This window comes from Mustela lutreola, chromosome 14 (assembly GCF_030435805.1).
Source record: "Mustela lutreola isolate mMusLut2 chromosome 14, mMusLut2.pri, whole genome shotgun sequence".
NCBI lineage: Eukaryota > Metazoa > Chordata > Mammalia > Carnivora > Mustelidae > Mustela > Mustela lutreola.
The window spans coordinates 3,166,375-3,182,106 of NC_081303.1; the positions used below are offsets into that span (position 1 = coordinate 3,166,375).

Sequence of the window (15,732 nt, forward strand, 5' to 3'; positions counted from 1 at the left end):
TCCAGCAAGGCTGTTGCCTTACCCACTTCAGATACCAGTGACAAGATTCTATGACCAACTAGCTATAGCTTGGAGGTTCCTATGACTCCCTCCTTGGGTTCAATTTATTTTCTAAAAGGCTATAACTCAGGAACAGCCAGATGGAAGGGATGCATAGGTCAAGGTATGGGGAAAGGGTTGGGGCTTCCATGCCCCTCTTCACAAATGTCCACTTTTCACCAACCCAGAAACTCCCCAACCCCGTCCTTTTGGGCTTTGATGGAGTCATGAATTCATGAAGTCATTGGCTTTTGATAGGAATGTCCAGCCCCTCTCCCCTCCAAAGAGGCAGAAGGGTAAGACTGAAAGTTCCAACCCTCATCAGCACCATGGCTGGCTCCTCTTGCAGCTCCCCGCCATTCTTGGGGGACTTGGGGAACCAAAGTCACTTCCTTGACATAACGAAAGATACCTTTACCATTCTCATCACTTAACAAATTTCAAGGGTTTTAGGAACCCTGTGCCAGGAATGAGGATGAAGAGCAAATATATATTTCTTACTGTAAATCAAAAATGTATAAATGCTTGCTTTTTATTGTAAAGATGGATTTATATCCCAGAAATACAAAGTCTCCAATTGGAAAGAAAATATTTCTCTTACTGGACATCTCCCCCCTCCCCAGGTCTGATCAAACCCCTTAGCAAGGATGTCACAACGGTTGATATTATCAAGAAGGTGAGGACGGTGAGAACAAGTACAACAATATTTGTCCAAGCTTCATAACTTGGGTTTGACTGCAAGGAAGACTTCTAAAGATATCATCTTTATTTACAGCCTTCTGCTTTACTAGGTTTCTGATTCTAAAATTGGGTCCTATTTCTAAAGCTTCAGACCACTCAGTAAATAATCTGGTAAGAATATGTGTTTGCACTGGGCACTGTGCTAGGAATTGTATCAAGAAAAATCCAAAGAAGAATAGAAAACATGGCTCCTACACCCTGAAAAAAAATCTATCCTCTGTTTTTGAAAATGAAATATCATTATGCAATTACAATGATAATGGTAACTAAGGCATGACAGTGTCAAAATAAAATAAGATGGAGATTAGGCTTGAAGATCCCCAGAGCGGACAAAGAACTAAGCCACTTAAGTAAAACTTGATCTAGCTTAGTTCATAGATATAAACGCAATTTAACTTGGATTCTTCTTCGTTACTGTCTCTAAAAATCATAAATGAAATGTATCCTCTTCCTAAATGATATAAGATAATCACTTTTAACCGATCCCCTGCCATCCGGCAACTTCTATTGTAATAATCACTGTCACTGTCATCATTGTAAGGGTTAAACAACTTCCTCATTTTCACTTTATAAGTCACCCCCATAACATAACGCCTCTGAGTTTTAGACCACTTTTGGGTTGGAAGTCTCCCTGTTCAAGACTACTTTGTTTCTCACTCAATGAAATATTCATATCAGGTAAATCTCTCTGAATTTTCTTTTGACAATGGATAATCAGTACAGTGAGAGTTAAGATGTCAAAATAAGTGGGTGCTTCTTTGAGCCTAAGGAACCCCTTGGAATGAAAAGAAAAAAAATCATTTTACTATAAAAATAGTCATTATATAGCATTAAGGAAGGCACATGTTACGATGAGCACTGGATGTTACACACAACTAATGAATCATTGAACACTACATCAAAACCTAATGATGTACTATATGTTGGCTAACTGAATATCATCATCATCATCATAAGCCATCATATCACAACTTTGACTTTTGTGGGCTTCAACCACTATCTTGTGGGCTTCAACCAGCAAAACCCACAGCGGCAGAAATAATGACTTGACACTACCAATCACTCAAGAGAGGTGAGAGGGAGCTCCCTGACTCTTGTGGTTATTAATGCAAAGACTTTAGGTAATATAGTAACATACGTCATGCAGCGCGGAGGACTAAGTGCAGAGCAGGAGGTTACAAGCTTCTTAAAGCAAACAAGGCAATTGATCATAAGCAATTCAGAGGGTAAGCTTTACTATTTCTGGATATAAGTTTTCCAGGGGAAAGGCAAAAGCAGGCAAAAATCCCAAAAGTTTGGTTGAGCCTGTATTAGATAAGCGAAGCATGTCCTGTTTCCCACAAGACAGAAAGCCTTTTTCTGCTAGAACTTATTAACCCATGATTGTATTCCCACAGACTCTTATCCCACCAGAAAATGTTAACTCCTGTGCTTAAACAGGGTACTTCTTGTTCTCTGATGCAAAGATCAAATAACCTTTGAATCTCTTCTAACACCTTCAGAAGTCAAGCCAGAAAAACTAGTGCACAAACATACGAAGTTTCATAAAAACAAATGTGTGATAATCCTCAAACCCACTTGATTCATCGGTAGATAACCATCACGACAGAGTGATCTGTCATCATCACTACAACATTTCATCATTACACATAGCATTTTCATAAACTTCAAGCTTTCTCAAGCAACTTCAAAAGTTTTTTTTGTTTGTTTGTTTTTAAGTGATAATGTTTAAGGGTCTTCTGTGTTACTCCTTGGCCAGTAAGTGTTGGGTCTTCCCTTGATGGTATTCTGGATTTGGAAGGGATGGTGAAATGGAAGGGTACTCATTTTAACGCTCACAGATGGTATCCTAAATCTTAGAGACAGACCACTGTCAGCAGTCATTGAGGAGTACAGCTGGGAAAGTAACAACGAAGACCACTTAAATATAAGCTGCATGAGGGAATGTATCCTTAATACTCAGAACACTACCTGGCACCATCAGGCATTCATTTACTAGATTAACGACTGAAGAGTACGGACGAATGGAGCTGAAGCTACAAGTGAAAGGCATCGTGTGCATGCTCCTTGGTCATCAGTTCCCACCAGCTCCTTGAACCTTATCTATTTGCTGTTTTGCTTATTTAATGTCCTACAACTCAACACACTGGGTAGTGTGTGAATGAGTGTGTGTGTGTGTGTGTGTGTGTGTGTGTATAATAGTGAAATTACCTTCTATGTGTCTGTCTCCTCTACTAGACTCTGTACTCTGTCTTATAAATCTTTGTATCTTTAGCAACTAACTCAATACCTGACACAACGTAACAATTATGAAATACTTCTGTTGAATTAGTCAACTACAATTTGAATACATCTATTAATATTCTTCACAATTTTTTTTTTTTTTTTGCCCCAAAATAAAATAAGTCGGTTGATCTGTAAGTGGTTCTCAGCAAGCCACGACGGGCTACTTCCACACAGGGGCATCCTGAGACATACGGGGACAGTTTTCTGTTTTCCTAATGCCAGCAAGGCATCACTGGTTCTTACTGACCAGGTACCAGGGGAGCTAAATCCACAGGGATCACTAGTCTAGTCCCACACATTGAAGAATTACCCTGCTCAAACTACCTGTGAGACCATTCAGAATTTGATTCCCTAAAGTCCTTTCTAGTTCTAAAACTCTATGATGCTAAGTGGAAAATACATTTTAAACATTATGGTTTCAAAACGCAGACATGAATATCAAGCTAACATCACCTAGTGAGGCTCTTGCTTTGCTTCCGATTTGCCTTGAGCTGTGTTTCTGGCTGACACGTTGCTCTCAAGTACAGTATGTGGCCTGTATGAACAAAAAGGCCAGTTTTTCTAGTGTGAACCCCAAACTACTATCCTGGTTCCTCATGGATCCCAAAGTAGCCCAGGGAATCTTTTCTGGCCCTTATGCACCAACGCAGTTCCAGCTGATAGGGTCTGGGAAATTGAATAGGGCCAAAAGACTCTTTAATATGCCCCCCCAAAAATCTATCAAAGCCCCTAAGACAAGGGATCTTCCTCAAATGAGTCATTAAAGTGACCTTGTTTATTCCCGAAGTCTCCCGCTCCAGAAGGAAGGTTCTGGTAAGCACTGCCATTTTCCTGCTGACTTAACTTGCTTGTAACTTGTGTAAAATAAACTCTTCCTCAACTCATTCCCTTAATCACAGCCCTTTCCTGAGACAGCAGAACAGTGACCTTGCCCTTCTGGAAAGGAGCACGGGGTGGAGGGACGGATAACTCGGAGCCTATGGCTCGCTCTAACTTTTAAGTCCATGTTTGTCATCAGTTCATCCAAGGGTCAAAATCACAGTGATTCACAGCCAAACTGTGTTTCACACTCCTGTGGCAATTTTCACCTGTTTGCTAGCTCCGGGATGAAACAGACAATCTTTTTCCTAAGTTCTGGAACATATCTTTTTTTTTTTCCTCAGCAGAGTATTTTCACTTCATTTTATTTTCTAAATGTTTTTGATTGAGTGATTGATTTTGTCCTAGTTCTCCCATCCATTCACATGATTACGTCACAAGGTAAAGCGTATACCAACTTGCTGTATGTCCATTCCTATTTTTATCCCTAATCACAGTCTATTACAGATTACTTGAGTGATGGTACGTGTGTTATGTCCATACAGATGCAGAATTTTTAAAAATCATTGTTTATCTTTGAAGTTAGAATCATATCGTGGGCACTTTTCTATGCATGCTTTTTTTTTTCCTTTCTAATACTTTATGGGGTATTTTCCTAAGCCATCTGTTACAGCTCTAATTCACACTTTTTGGTACCTGCAAAACATCTCATGGAAGGGATGGAATAATTTGTCCAACTCTCAGACAAAGAACATCCACTCTATCCCCAGTTTTTTGACACTTCGAACAACACAGAAATAAACTTCTTTATGTAATATGTAGAAATACGCTTGTATTTTGATTTTTCTAAGGTAGATACCCAGGAATAAAACTGCTACGTCAAACAGTATAGATATTTTTTCTTTAATAAGAAAACTGGGAGCACGTTATCATCATCACTATCATCATGATTTAAGTTACAAATGATAAGTCCACAAAAGGAAATGTTTTATATAATTTTTTTTTTTTATATTTTTTTTTTTATTTTTTATAAACATATATTTTTTATATACATATATTTTTATCCCCAGGTCTGTGAATCACCAGGTTTACACACTTCACAGCACTCACCAAATCACATACCCTCCCCAATGATTATGGACATTATGTTTTATATAATTTTAAATCACTGATCCAGGACCCACAGATAGAAGACCCACGAAAAATACATCTTTGGAAATGAACACAACACTCCTTTGGATATGAAACTCAAGATATAGAATACTTCTTAAGTTTGTAGCAGGAAATGCAATGGACTGTCTCAGCCTAACTCAGCAGTGCCTGTACAAGGCGTCCCTCTTGAGACGTTAGCTTCAGAACGGGCACACTGAAGGGACTGCACCTTTGTTGTGCTCTGCAGGAACACCGGGGATCTGCTCTGCATTTTCAAAGGCCGCTGTCACTTCATACAAACCCTCCAGCCATTAAGAATTGCCAGACAGGACAGCAGAGTGTCACAAGAGTTAACCATCCCATCTCTTGTAAGTCAATTAGAAGACAAAACCAAACCCAAAATGTCTTCAAAATCCAGAGCAGATCATGCTTCTCTCCGAGGAAGAGTTAGAGAGACTGATGGGACAAGATATGCATCATGCATCATTTTTACCAAATGGCAGATGTAGATTTGATCTGCAAGTCTGGTGGAGGAGACACTGCTCTCACTACCCCTGCTGACCTGCAGCAAGTTACAGCTGTGGGCAAGCCAGCAGTCTGCACTCTCTCCACAGCGCCACTTTAGAAGACTTTAACACATGAAGACATAAACCACTGTATTATTCAGCAGTGCCCTCTAGGGTCATCACCCAAGAAGCAAGGTGCAACCTCACTCAGTAGGAAACGTGTAGGATAATTTAACACAATCTGACATGCTGACACAATCCTACCCGCTATCACCAAACAAGATGTTTTAGCTCCAATCTGTTTCACCTTACTCTTAGCTACTACTCTAAGACTTCATATGTCAAAACAAAAAAACATAACATTATGACCTCTAAGCCACTGCTTATCCTGGATTCTAGTAGCAGGACTTTTAAAACTAGCATGAATTGGGGCTCAATCAGTTGAGCATGCCTTTATTATTATTGGCCAACTAGAATTGACCTATATTTTCTTCTTATCCTGGTGATCATACCACTTACAAGTTTAACTGAATGTAACCTTCTTAAATTATGAGCCCTTGTGGTGTATTTATTACTCTTCCAAACCAGAAATGGAGACAAATTTCTCCCTAGGACCATCAAGGAAGGAGCCCTCAGCTCCCCCATCAGCACCCGGGGCTGAAATTCTACTTAAACTATTCCTTATATTGTTATATGAAAACAAGAATCATTATTGTCATACGCTAACTTAATATTGAGGGACAAAATTAAAAATTAACCCCCTATATACATATCATGTATTATATGATCTACAACATACTATTTTATTAGTGAATACTGGTTTAATTATACATAATACTATATACAATTATACATTAAGCTATTTGCCCCATTCACCTAAGCATGTACATTAAACTCTTCAACTTACTTAATACATATGATGGTGTAGCCTACGTGAAACCCCAGACCACATGGATAGTCTATACCACATATCATCATTAATATCACATGGTACATCACATTACTGATTATCCATAGCACAAGTTAATCAAATTAGTCCTTGTCACTCTGTTTATTATAGCCATTATCTTCCCTTAATCACCAAGCTTTGAGAAACTAGCAACCTACAGGTTATACACTTCTTTCCTCTCCGGCCCTATAATATGTGTGTATGAGGTGGAGGAATGGTTAATGCGAAACTATACCTGGCATCTGGTTCTTACTTCAGGACCACCCAACCTAAAATCGTCCATCCATTCCCTTAAATAAGACATCCCAATAGACTAATGACAGATCAGCTCGTGCTCACACACGAGGGTGGTACCACGCATATGGTATTTTTTAATTTGGGGGGATACTGTGACTCAGCTATGGCCATCAAAGGTCCTAACATAGGTGACTTGCAGCTGATCTTAAACTGAATATTATTTACCAACATTATAACTGTAAAGTATTAATTGGTCAAGGCTCATAGGACATATAAAAACTTCATTATAAATCTGTACACATATTATCTGCAAAAGAAATTAGCTTAGCAAACCTCCTCATCTCCCAATAGACTTTTAGTTGGGTATAATATATGTTTATCTTGCCAAATCCCCAAAATAAGACTCTGTAACACATACAAGACCTAATAATCCTAACTATTCCATAATTGATATCTCTTCTGCCATTATAGTTTCAACCACAATATATTGTAGCCCAACTCCTAATTAAATAAAATTTTAAAAGCACTAATTTTTTTCTAAATATTAGGCTTCATGGGCTAGAAATCCTTTTTAAATTTTTATTAAGTTTAATTTCACCCCTTTCAAAACTGGCATAGCACTTACTATTTCAAGATTTTTATGGAAAGGAATTTCTCTAGATCTGATTTAGATAGTGTAGCTTAATAATTAAAGCAAGGCACTGAAAATGCCTAGAGGATCTTATAAAACCCCATAAACTCATAGGCTTGGTCCCACTCTTTCTATTAATTTTGTATTAAATTACACATGCAAGTATATGCATCCCAGTGAAGATGCCTTCTAGACCAGTAAAGGTACAGGAGCAGGTCTCAAGCTCAGTAAGAAGTACTTCATTATGCCTTGCTTAACCACACCCCCACAGGAGACAGCAGTGATAAAAATGGTTCTAAATGGAAATGAGACTAAGTTACATTAATTTATTTTTAGAGTTGATAAATTTTGTACCAGCCACCCCAGTGACGCAGTTAACCCAAATTAATAAAATTTTGGTGTAAAGCATATTTAAGATAACTTCATAATAAAGTTAAATTTTAATTAAACTCTAAGAAGCTGCAACTAAAACCAAAACAACCTACAAAAGTGACTCTAACATTTCTGGTTACGCAGTAGCTATGACCTGGGAGTAGATAGCCCACCATGTTCAACCCTACACCAAAATAACTAATATAACCACTTTTTCACCAGGATACTACTAGCAATAGCTCAAAACTCAAAGGACTTGGCAGCATGTTCTGGGATTGATAAATCCAGATAAACCTCACCACCTCTTGCTAATCCAGATTATCTACCCCCAGCTTTAGCAAACCCCCAAACAGAATTATAGTAGGCATAAATATTAGCATGAAAATATTAGGTCAAGGGGGAGCACGTGGGTGGCTCAGTGGGTTAAAGCCTCTGCCTTTGGCGCAGGTCCTGATCTCAGGGTCCTGGGATCGAGCCCCGCATCGGGCTCTCTGCTCAGCAGGAAGCCTGCTTCCTCCTCTCTCTCTGCCTGCCTCTCTGCCTGCTTGTGATCTCTGTCTGTCAAATAAATAAATAAAATCTTTTTAAAATATTAGGTCAAGGGATAGCTTATGAGGTGGGAAGAAATGGGCCACTTATTCTACTTTAAGAACATTAAATATTGTGCAAAAACCTTTATGAAATGGAAGACAAAGGAGGAGTTAGTAGTAATTTGGCAACAGAGAGCTTCATTTCATTAGCCATGAGGCATGGACACACTGTCACCCTCCTCAAATATCAATTTCATATTTAAGACAATTTATAATTTATCTAACTCGTGAGAGGAGACAAGTGTGCTTGGACAAACCATGGTGTGAACAAAGCACCTTGTTTATACTCCCAAGACCTCTTCTTTAAGAGACCACTTTTTTTTTAAAAATATTTATTTATTTATTTGACAAACAGAGATCACAAGGAGGCAGAGAGGCAGGCAGAGAGAGAGAGGAGGAAACAGGCTCCCTGCTGAGCAAAGAGCCCGATGTGGGACTCGATCCCAGGACCCTGGGATCACAACCTAAGCCGAAGGCAGAGGCTTCAACCCACTGAGCCACCCAGGCGCCCCTAAGAGACCACTTTTTAAGATTTTATTTATTTGAGAGAGAGAGAGTGAGAGGGCAAGCAAAGGGAGGGTTACAGAGGGGAGGGAAAGAGAGGGAATATGAAACAGACTTGCACTGAGTGAGCCTGAGGCAGGGCTTGATCTCACAATCCTGAGACCATGACCAGAACCAAAACCAAGAGTCAGACACCCAACCCACTGAGCCACCCAGGTGCCTCTAAAATGACCACTTGGAACTAAAGCCAATCAAAACTTAACTGCACCTAACAATTATATTTAAATGAAATAAGATATGTATTTACAAAGACAAATATAGGGAGTAGAAATCTTAATGGGCACTATGGAGAAAATACTGGAAGAGAATGATGAAATAAGTATTTAAAGTATTAAAGAACAAAGTTTATCATTTTACCTTTTGCATAACGAATTAACTAGAACAATTTCATGAAGAAAACTGAAGTCAAATATCCCAAAACCAGATGAGTTACTTTCAGAAACATTAAGTAACAAATTCATCTATTTGGCAAAATAGTGAGACGGTCAATAAGTACAGGTGAAAACCTGATGAGCTAAGGATAGTTGACTCTCCAGAGAGATTTTCAGTTCAGCTTTAAAATTAACTAAAAAGGTAATAAGTCCTACATAAATTTTGATATTAATCTAAAAAGGCACAGCTCTTGAGACATAAGAAGTAACCTTCCTTAGTGGGTAAATATTTACAAATCACACTTAGCTTAAAATCAGCCTTCAACATCTGTACCCCAACGTTCATAGCCACAATGTCCACAATAGCCAAACTGTGGAAAGAGCGGAGATGCCCTTTAACAGACAACTGGATAAGGAAGATGAGGTTCATATACACAATGGAACATCACGCAGCCATCAGAAAGGATGAACACCCAACTTTTGCATCAACATGGATGGGACTGGAGGAGATTATGCTGAGTGAAATAAGTCAAGCAGAGAGAGTCAATTATCATACGGTTTCACTTACTTGTGGAGCATAAGGAATAACACAGAAGACATGGGGAGAGGGAGAAGAGAAGTGAGTTGGGGGAAATCGGAGAGGGAGATGAACCATGAGAGACTGTGGACTCTGAAGAACAAACTGGGGGTTTTGGAGGGGAGAGAGGTGGGGGGTTGGGGGAACCTGGTGGTGGGGATTAAGGAGGGCACGTATTGCATGGAGCACTGGGTGTGGGGCATAAACAATGAATTCTGGAACACTGAAAAGAAATTTTAAAAATAAAAATTTATCCCCCCCCAAAAAATAAAAAATAAGTAAATAAATAACCCTTCTTCTATTTTTTTGAATCCAAGCATCATAACCACAATGCTGATATGACCATTTTACATATCTCTTAGGAAAAAAATGTATCACTAATGCTAGCACATGCATATAATATGTATCAATTCCCATTACTAAAGCAAGTATCCTGCCACAAACTTTAAAAATATATCTGATAAAAGAATTACTTTGATAGAATAAATAATAGAGGTTTAAACCCTCTTGTTTCTAGAATTATAGGATTACTCCCAATCCTCAAAATTTAAAATCTCCGTAATATCATATCACACCATGTTAAAGTCAGCTAAATAAACGATTAGACCAATACCCCATGGTTTATATTCTTTCCATACTAATAAATCCTCTCATCTTTATTATTATGTCACTTACCATTATTACAAGCATGATAATCATTATGTTAAGCTCACACTAATTAATAATCTGAACTGGTTTCAAGATAAACATAATAAACCATATTCCCATTCTAATTAAAAATTGTAACCCATGACCCATTAAAGTATCCATTAAATATTTCTCCACCACATCTGTACTTTTCATAAGAGCTATTATCATAGCTATTATGGTCAATGAACAACTACTGAAGTTTTCAATCCAACAGCACCCTTTATTATTATAGTCACCTTTATTAAAAAACCTGAATTTTCCCCATTCTACCTTTGAGTACCAGAAGTTACACCAGATATTCTATTAATGATCAATTCTATCGGCATGGGACAAAAACTTAAAAATATCAGTTTTATATCAAATTTCACCATCAGTTTTATATCGAGTTTCACCATCAACTAATCTAAATATATTAATTCTTGCTATAGTATCAATTATAGTTAGGGGAATGAGGAGGACTTAACCAAGCACAGCCATAAAAATTCTAGCCTATTCATCAATTGGCCATGATTTAGAGACCAAGCATCACAGCTCTAAACCTATTCGTTTACATTCTATTAACATTTACTACATGTGTACTATTTATTTACAGCCATCCACCACAAAACCTCCATACACATGAAATCATGAAATAGAATACTTATAATTACTACTATAGTTTTTCTGATTATATTATCCCTAGGAAGCCTCCCAATACTCACTGGCTTGTTGTTGTTTTTTTTTACCCAAAACTAGCAGCATTATTATACCAACATTAAAACTACCCCAGCCCTACTTAATCTATAGTTCTACACACAATTATTATTCTACCTCACTATCCTTTCCATCAATAAATAACAGAAATAAAATTACAGTTTGCAAACATAAGCCAAGTAATTTTTTTTACGTCCATTCAACATTGAATCAACATCAGTCCTTCCCCTAACACCAAAATCATCAGTGTCTGACTAGGAATTGGGGTTAATGTAGGTGAAACACCTTTAAAACTCTGTGGTCCTGAAATACAGATTGTGGGCTATCTTACATCAACTAAATGCAAATCAAACACTTGAATTAAGCTAAATCCTCCAGTCAACTGTCTTTGGTCTTTTCCAAGGTTTAGAGGAGAAAGATGGGGCAAACATGACAAAACCAAAGCTCCTTTTTTGAATTTGCAGCTCAATCTGTTATTCACCACAGAACTTGGTAAAAACAAGATTCAACCTCCGTCTTTAGATTTAGCCTAATGCTTACTCAGCCACTTCATCTGCTTCCATAAACCACCTGCTATTAACAAACCATGAAGATGTTGGCACATCATGGTTACAGTTCCATGCTTGAACCAGAATGGGAGGAACCTCCTTAACTCTTCTTACTCATGCTGAATTAGGTCAACCTGGAGCTTTATTAAGAAATAATAAAATTTACGCAAATAAATAAGTAAAATCTTTTTTTAAAAAAGAAATGATAAAATTTTTAACATAATTATTACTGTTCCCTTGTTCATAATAATTTTTCCAACAGTAATATTCATTAAAATTGAGGGCTTCGGCAATTGATTAGTACCATTAATAACCACAGGCTCTGATACAGCATTTCTTCAAACAAACAATATAAACTTTTGCTTCTACCATTATTCTTTGGTCTACTTGCCTCATCAGTAATTAAGGAGGTACTGGCACAGAATCAACAATACGTCTGCCCTTAGCCAGTCATTAGTCCCCGTGGCAGCTTCTGTATATTTCACTATCTTTTCTTTACATTTAGCAGGTTCCTCATCTATGTTAGGTGCAATCAGTCTTGCTACCACCATTATCAATCTAAAACCACCAACTGGGTCTCAACACCAAACACCACTGTTCAACGTGTTCTATTTATCAATGTAATATTATTACTGACATCCCCAGCAGCTGGTACTACTATATTATGACAGATCCCAAGTATCATTTCCTTTGATCCTGAGTGACCTAGTTTTATATCAACATCTATCCTGACTCTTCAGCCACACAGAAGGATATAACCTTATTTATGGGTTTGGAATAAGTTCACATATTGTTGTATATTATTCAGGGGGGAAAAGGCCTTTAGATATGTAGGAATAATATGAGTCATATTATGTTGGGGAGTTAAAAATTACTCACAGATCTTCAGCTGCACAGGGGTCAGAGCTGCTGACCCCGGCATCGTTCAAAGGTTAACGACACTTGCGACACTGATATTACAGCTGGCATAGTTTAGTTTAACCAGAACAGTACACTAAGTACCACACACAAATTAACCAATAAAAGCAATATGTAGACATATTTACTCAGTAGCATTAATTCCCAAGAACTTCTCCCTTGGCTCATTTTCTGTTTCTGTTTCATTTACAGCAAGCTCCAAACTCTTGATTTTTCTCCCGTTGGGACTCCCTTCCTGCCTTTTGGCTTTAGTAGCTCGTCTTGGCTTTGTTACATTCAACTTTTTTATTTTGAAAGAGTTTGAGTTGATTCTCTCCACTTCTTGACACATCAGGTAGGGCACTCTTCCTTAGTTCTGACCTCTTGGGACAGCGAGCCTATTTAGGCCAGCTGCAAGATATGTGTCACCTTGGTTTCCTCCTCAAGGAGATTCAGATAACTTGCCCTCTGTGAGATGTGCTTTTCTGAGTACACAAAGTGTCAAAAATTTATCAATTTAAGAAAAAAAAGTCTACTTCTGTTCAGCAATACCCTGAGCCCCCCAGGTACCCCTCATTCACACGTGTTTAAATAAGAATACCCAGTGTCAGAAATCAATGATCTCTTATGAAGCTTCTTGAAGGAACTTTATCGAGCTGTGGGACCTGCTAGTTAAGGACTTGTTTGACTTGGATTTGTCTCTATTCTGTTGGACTTTTAAACTTTATTTTACATCATTCTTTGTCACTGTTGCACCTCACTGGGGCTTATGATTTCGGTGTGTGAGTGGATGATTAAGCAGATGAACTAATAGCCGATAAGCTTTTCATTAAGATCACCTCACAGGAGCCCCGCAACACTCTGAACAATGTCATTTCTCCAAAGCAGGGATAAATCGGTAGCCAAATCTGGTCCCGTTTGTTTCCGCATGACTTGCAAGCCAAGAATGTTTTTCACAGTTTCAAACGGTTTAGGGAAAAAAATCAAAAGAAGATGAATATTTCATAACATATGAAAAGTATATGAAATTCAAATTTCAGGGTCTATCAATAAGTTTCATTAGAACACATTCTCACCCATCAGTTTACATACTGTTTACAAGGGTTTTCGGCTACAGCGGCAGAGTGAAACCTGAAATATCTGCTGCCTGGCCCTTTGCAGAAAAAGTTTGTCAGGCCCCCGCTCTAGCCTTCTCCGAGAGGAAAGGAGGCACCAGGCACCCAATCTCCCTGGGCACGTGCAAGATGATGATCTCTTTACAAACTTGTACAGGTGCCTCTTCCATGCAGTTATGGGGACTGAACAAGTCAAGGAATAGAGAAAAGACACGGAGTTGGTCCAGTCTCAGTGTTTGACTCAAATATTCCTTCAGGGAGTCTCAGTTGACAGGCTGAATGACAGACATTCAAACTTCTGCTTAGAAACCCCAAGCTGCAGGGTCTAGAACAGTCGTCAAAGGCTGTGCATGGGGAGTGTAGCTGGGAATTAAGAGTGAGCTTGGAACACACCTGATCGGCCTCCGAGGAGTGCCGTACTGTCTGAGCTAAACTGCTCTACCAGACGTCCTCTCTAACCGGCCCCCCGCCAGAGAATAGGAAGGAAACTGCATAGGTTTGGAAAAGGGGGGCCAATGAAGCAGGGAGCGGCCACTGCCCCAATCAAGCCCGGGCAGTTGAGATTCTGAAGATGAAAAAGAGCTTTGCAGAAAGCTACAGCAAGTAAGAGCTAGGCTGGGATGCCCGGAGAGGGACCAGAGTCAGCGTATGTGTCCACCACAGATGGAATATACTCCTGAAAAGGTCAGAGAGGGGAAGAGTGGCCTTTTTCACCTGCTAGAGGGAGAAGACAACAGGAGAGGCTAAGATGGAATTGGGTATGTGTGTCCTGCCCCTCCTTAGATGAACAAGGCTACAGGAATGTTCCTGAGGAAGAGATCCTCTGGATTAGCATTCAAACGAAAAAGAGCTCAATGAAAAATGGGAGGATATAAGATCAGGTCATCTGTGATGAGTCACAGACCTGTTCCCCTGGGGCAAATAATGCATTATATGTTAATAAAAATAACTTAAAAAAATCATGTGGTCTGAACTGAAGCCCTAGAAAATTTAGTGATCCCTGTGATTAAAAGAAAAAAATCTTACCTATACCCCACATTTACCATTTGGGAATTGCTACCTCTACATGCTGTGTGTGTGTGTGTGTGTGTGTGTGTGTGTGTGTGTGTGTGTATAAATATACATATACACATACATATAAATATAAATATCCCATAACCCTTGTAATAACTGAGCAAGACAAATGGTTGTAGTGTAGTATCCCTATTTCATTAGCGAAGGAACCAAGAATTGGAGAGGTTAAGTGACTTGCTCATCTGACAACATGGAGATCTGACGTCTTGTCTATTCACTTTACTGTATTTACTTTACAGATGAGCACTAACATCTCCAAAAGACATAAAAAAGTGGTTCCTCCAAAATGAAATATATGCCAGTTTGTGCTAAGTATCACCTGCTTAATGAAGGAATTAATGGGGAGAGTAATTGAGGTGTCATAATTTAAGTGACAAGAATGTGCTTGATAGGGAATGAATTTTTAGAAATTTCACTGTATTTCAGGAGTGGGAGTTAGGTGCAGCTTGATTAATCTTATCACCATCATAACTTTACCTGGTACTAATGGGTCAATTTATTAAACTTGATCTTTTCCATGATGGTGCACTGTCTCCCCAAATCAAAGAAATACCAATTTGCGAAATCCAGGCCTTTGACCAAAAGTCAAAAGAGAGAACTGGAGGAAGGAACATAGAGAACCCATTTTTACTGCTGGGATATGTCAATTAAGCAGCTAGATTTCTATAGTATTGGGGGGCTACTAGGAGATACCCCTCAAAAAATTAGGACTGAGTAAAACAGGGTAAGCTTCAAAATAACACAGCAGAAAACCAAGTCATCTAGGGAAAACTGCCTGACGCCAGGCCACGTACCTAGAAGTGTAAGCAGCGATCATGTTTACCTGGACTAAAGGGAAAGCAGGCACTGGGCAGCCAGGAGACTGGGCAGAGCCCCGCCTA

At 38.8% G+C, this 15,732-nt stretch overlaps 1 long non-coding RNA gene across 1 annotated transcript in view; it reads right to left on the bottom strand.

Annotated features, from left to right (window-relative positions):
* Positions 1–15,732, bottom strand: part of LOC131815129 (uncharacterized) — a 45,524-nt gene that overhangs the window by 14,942 nt on the left and 14,850 nt on the right. The gene's annotated exons all lie outside the window — the stretch shown is intronic.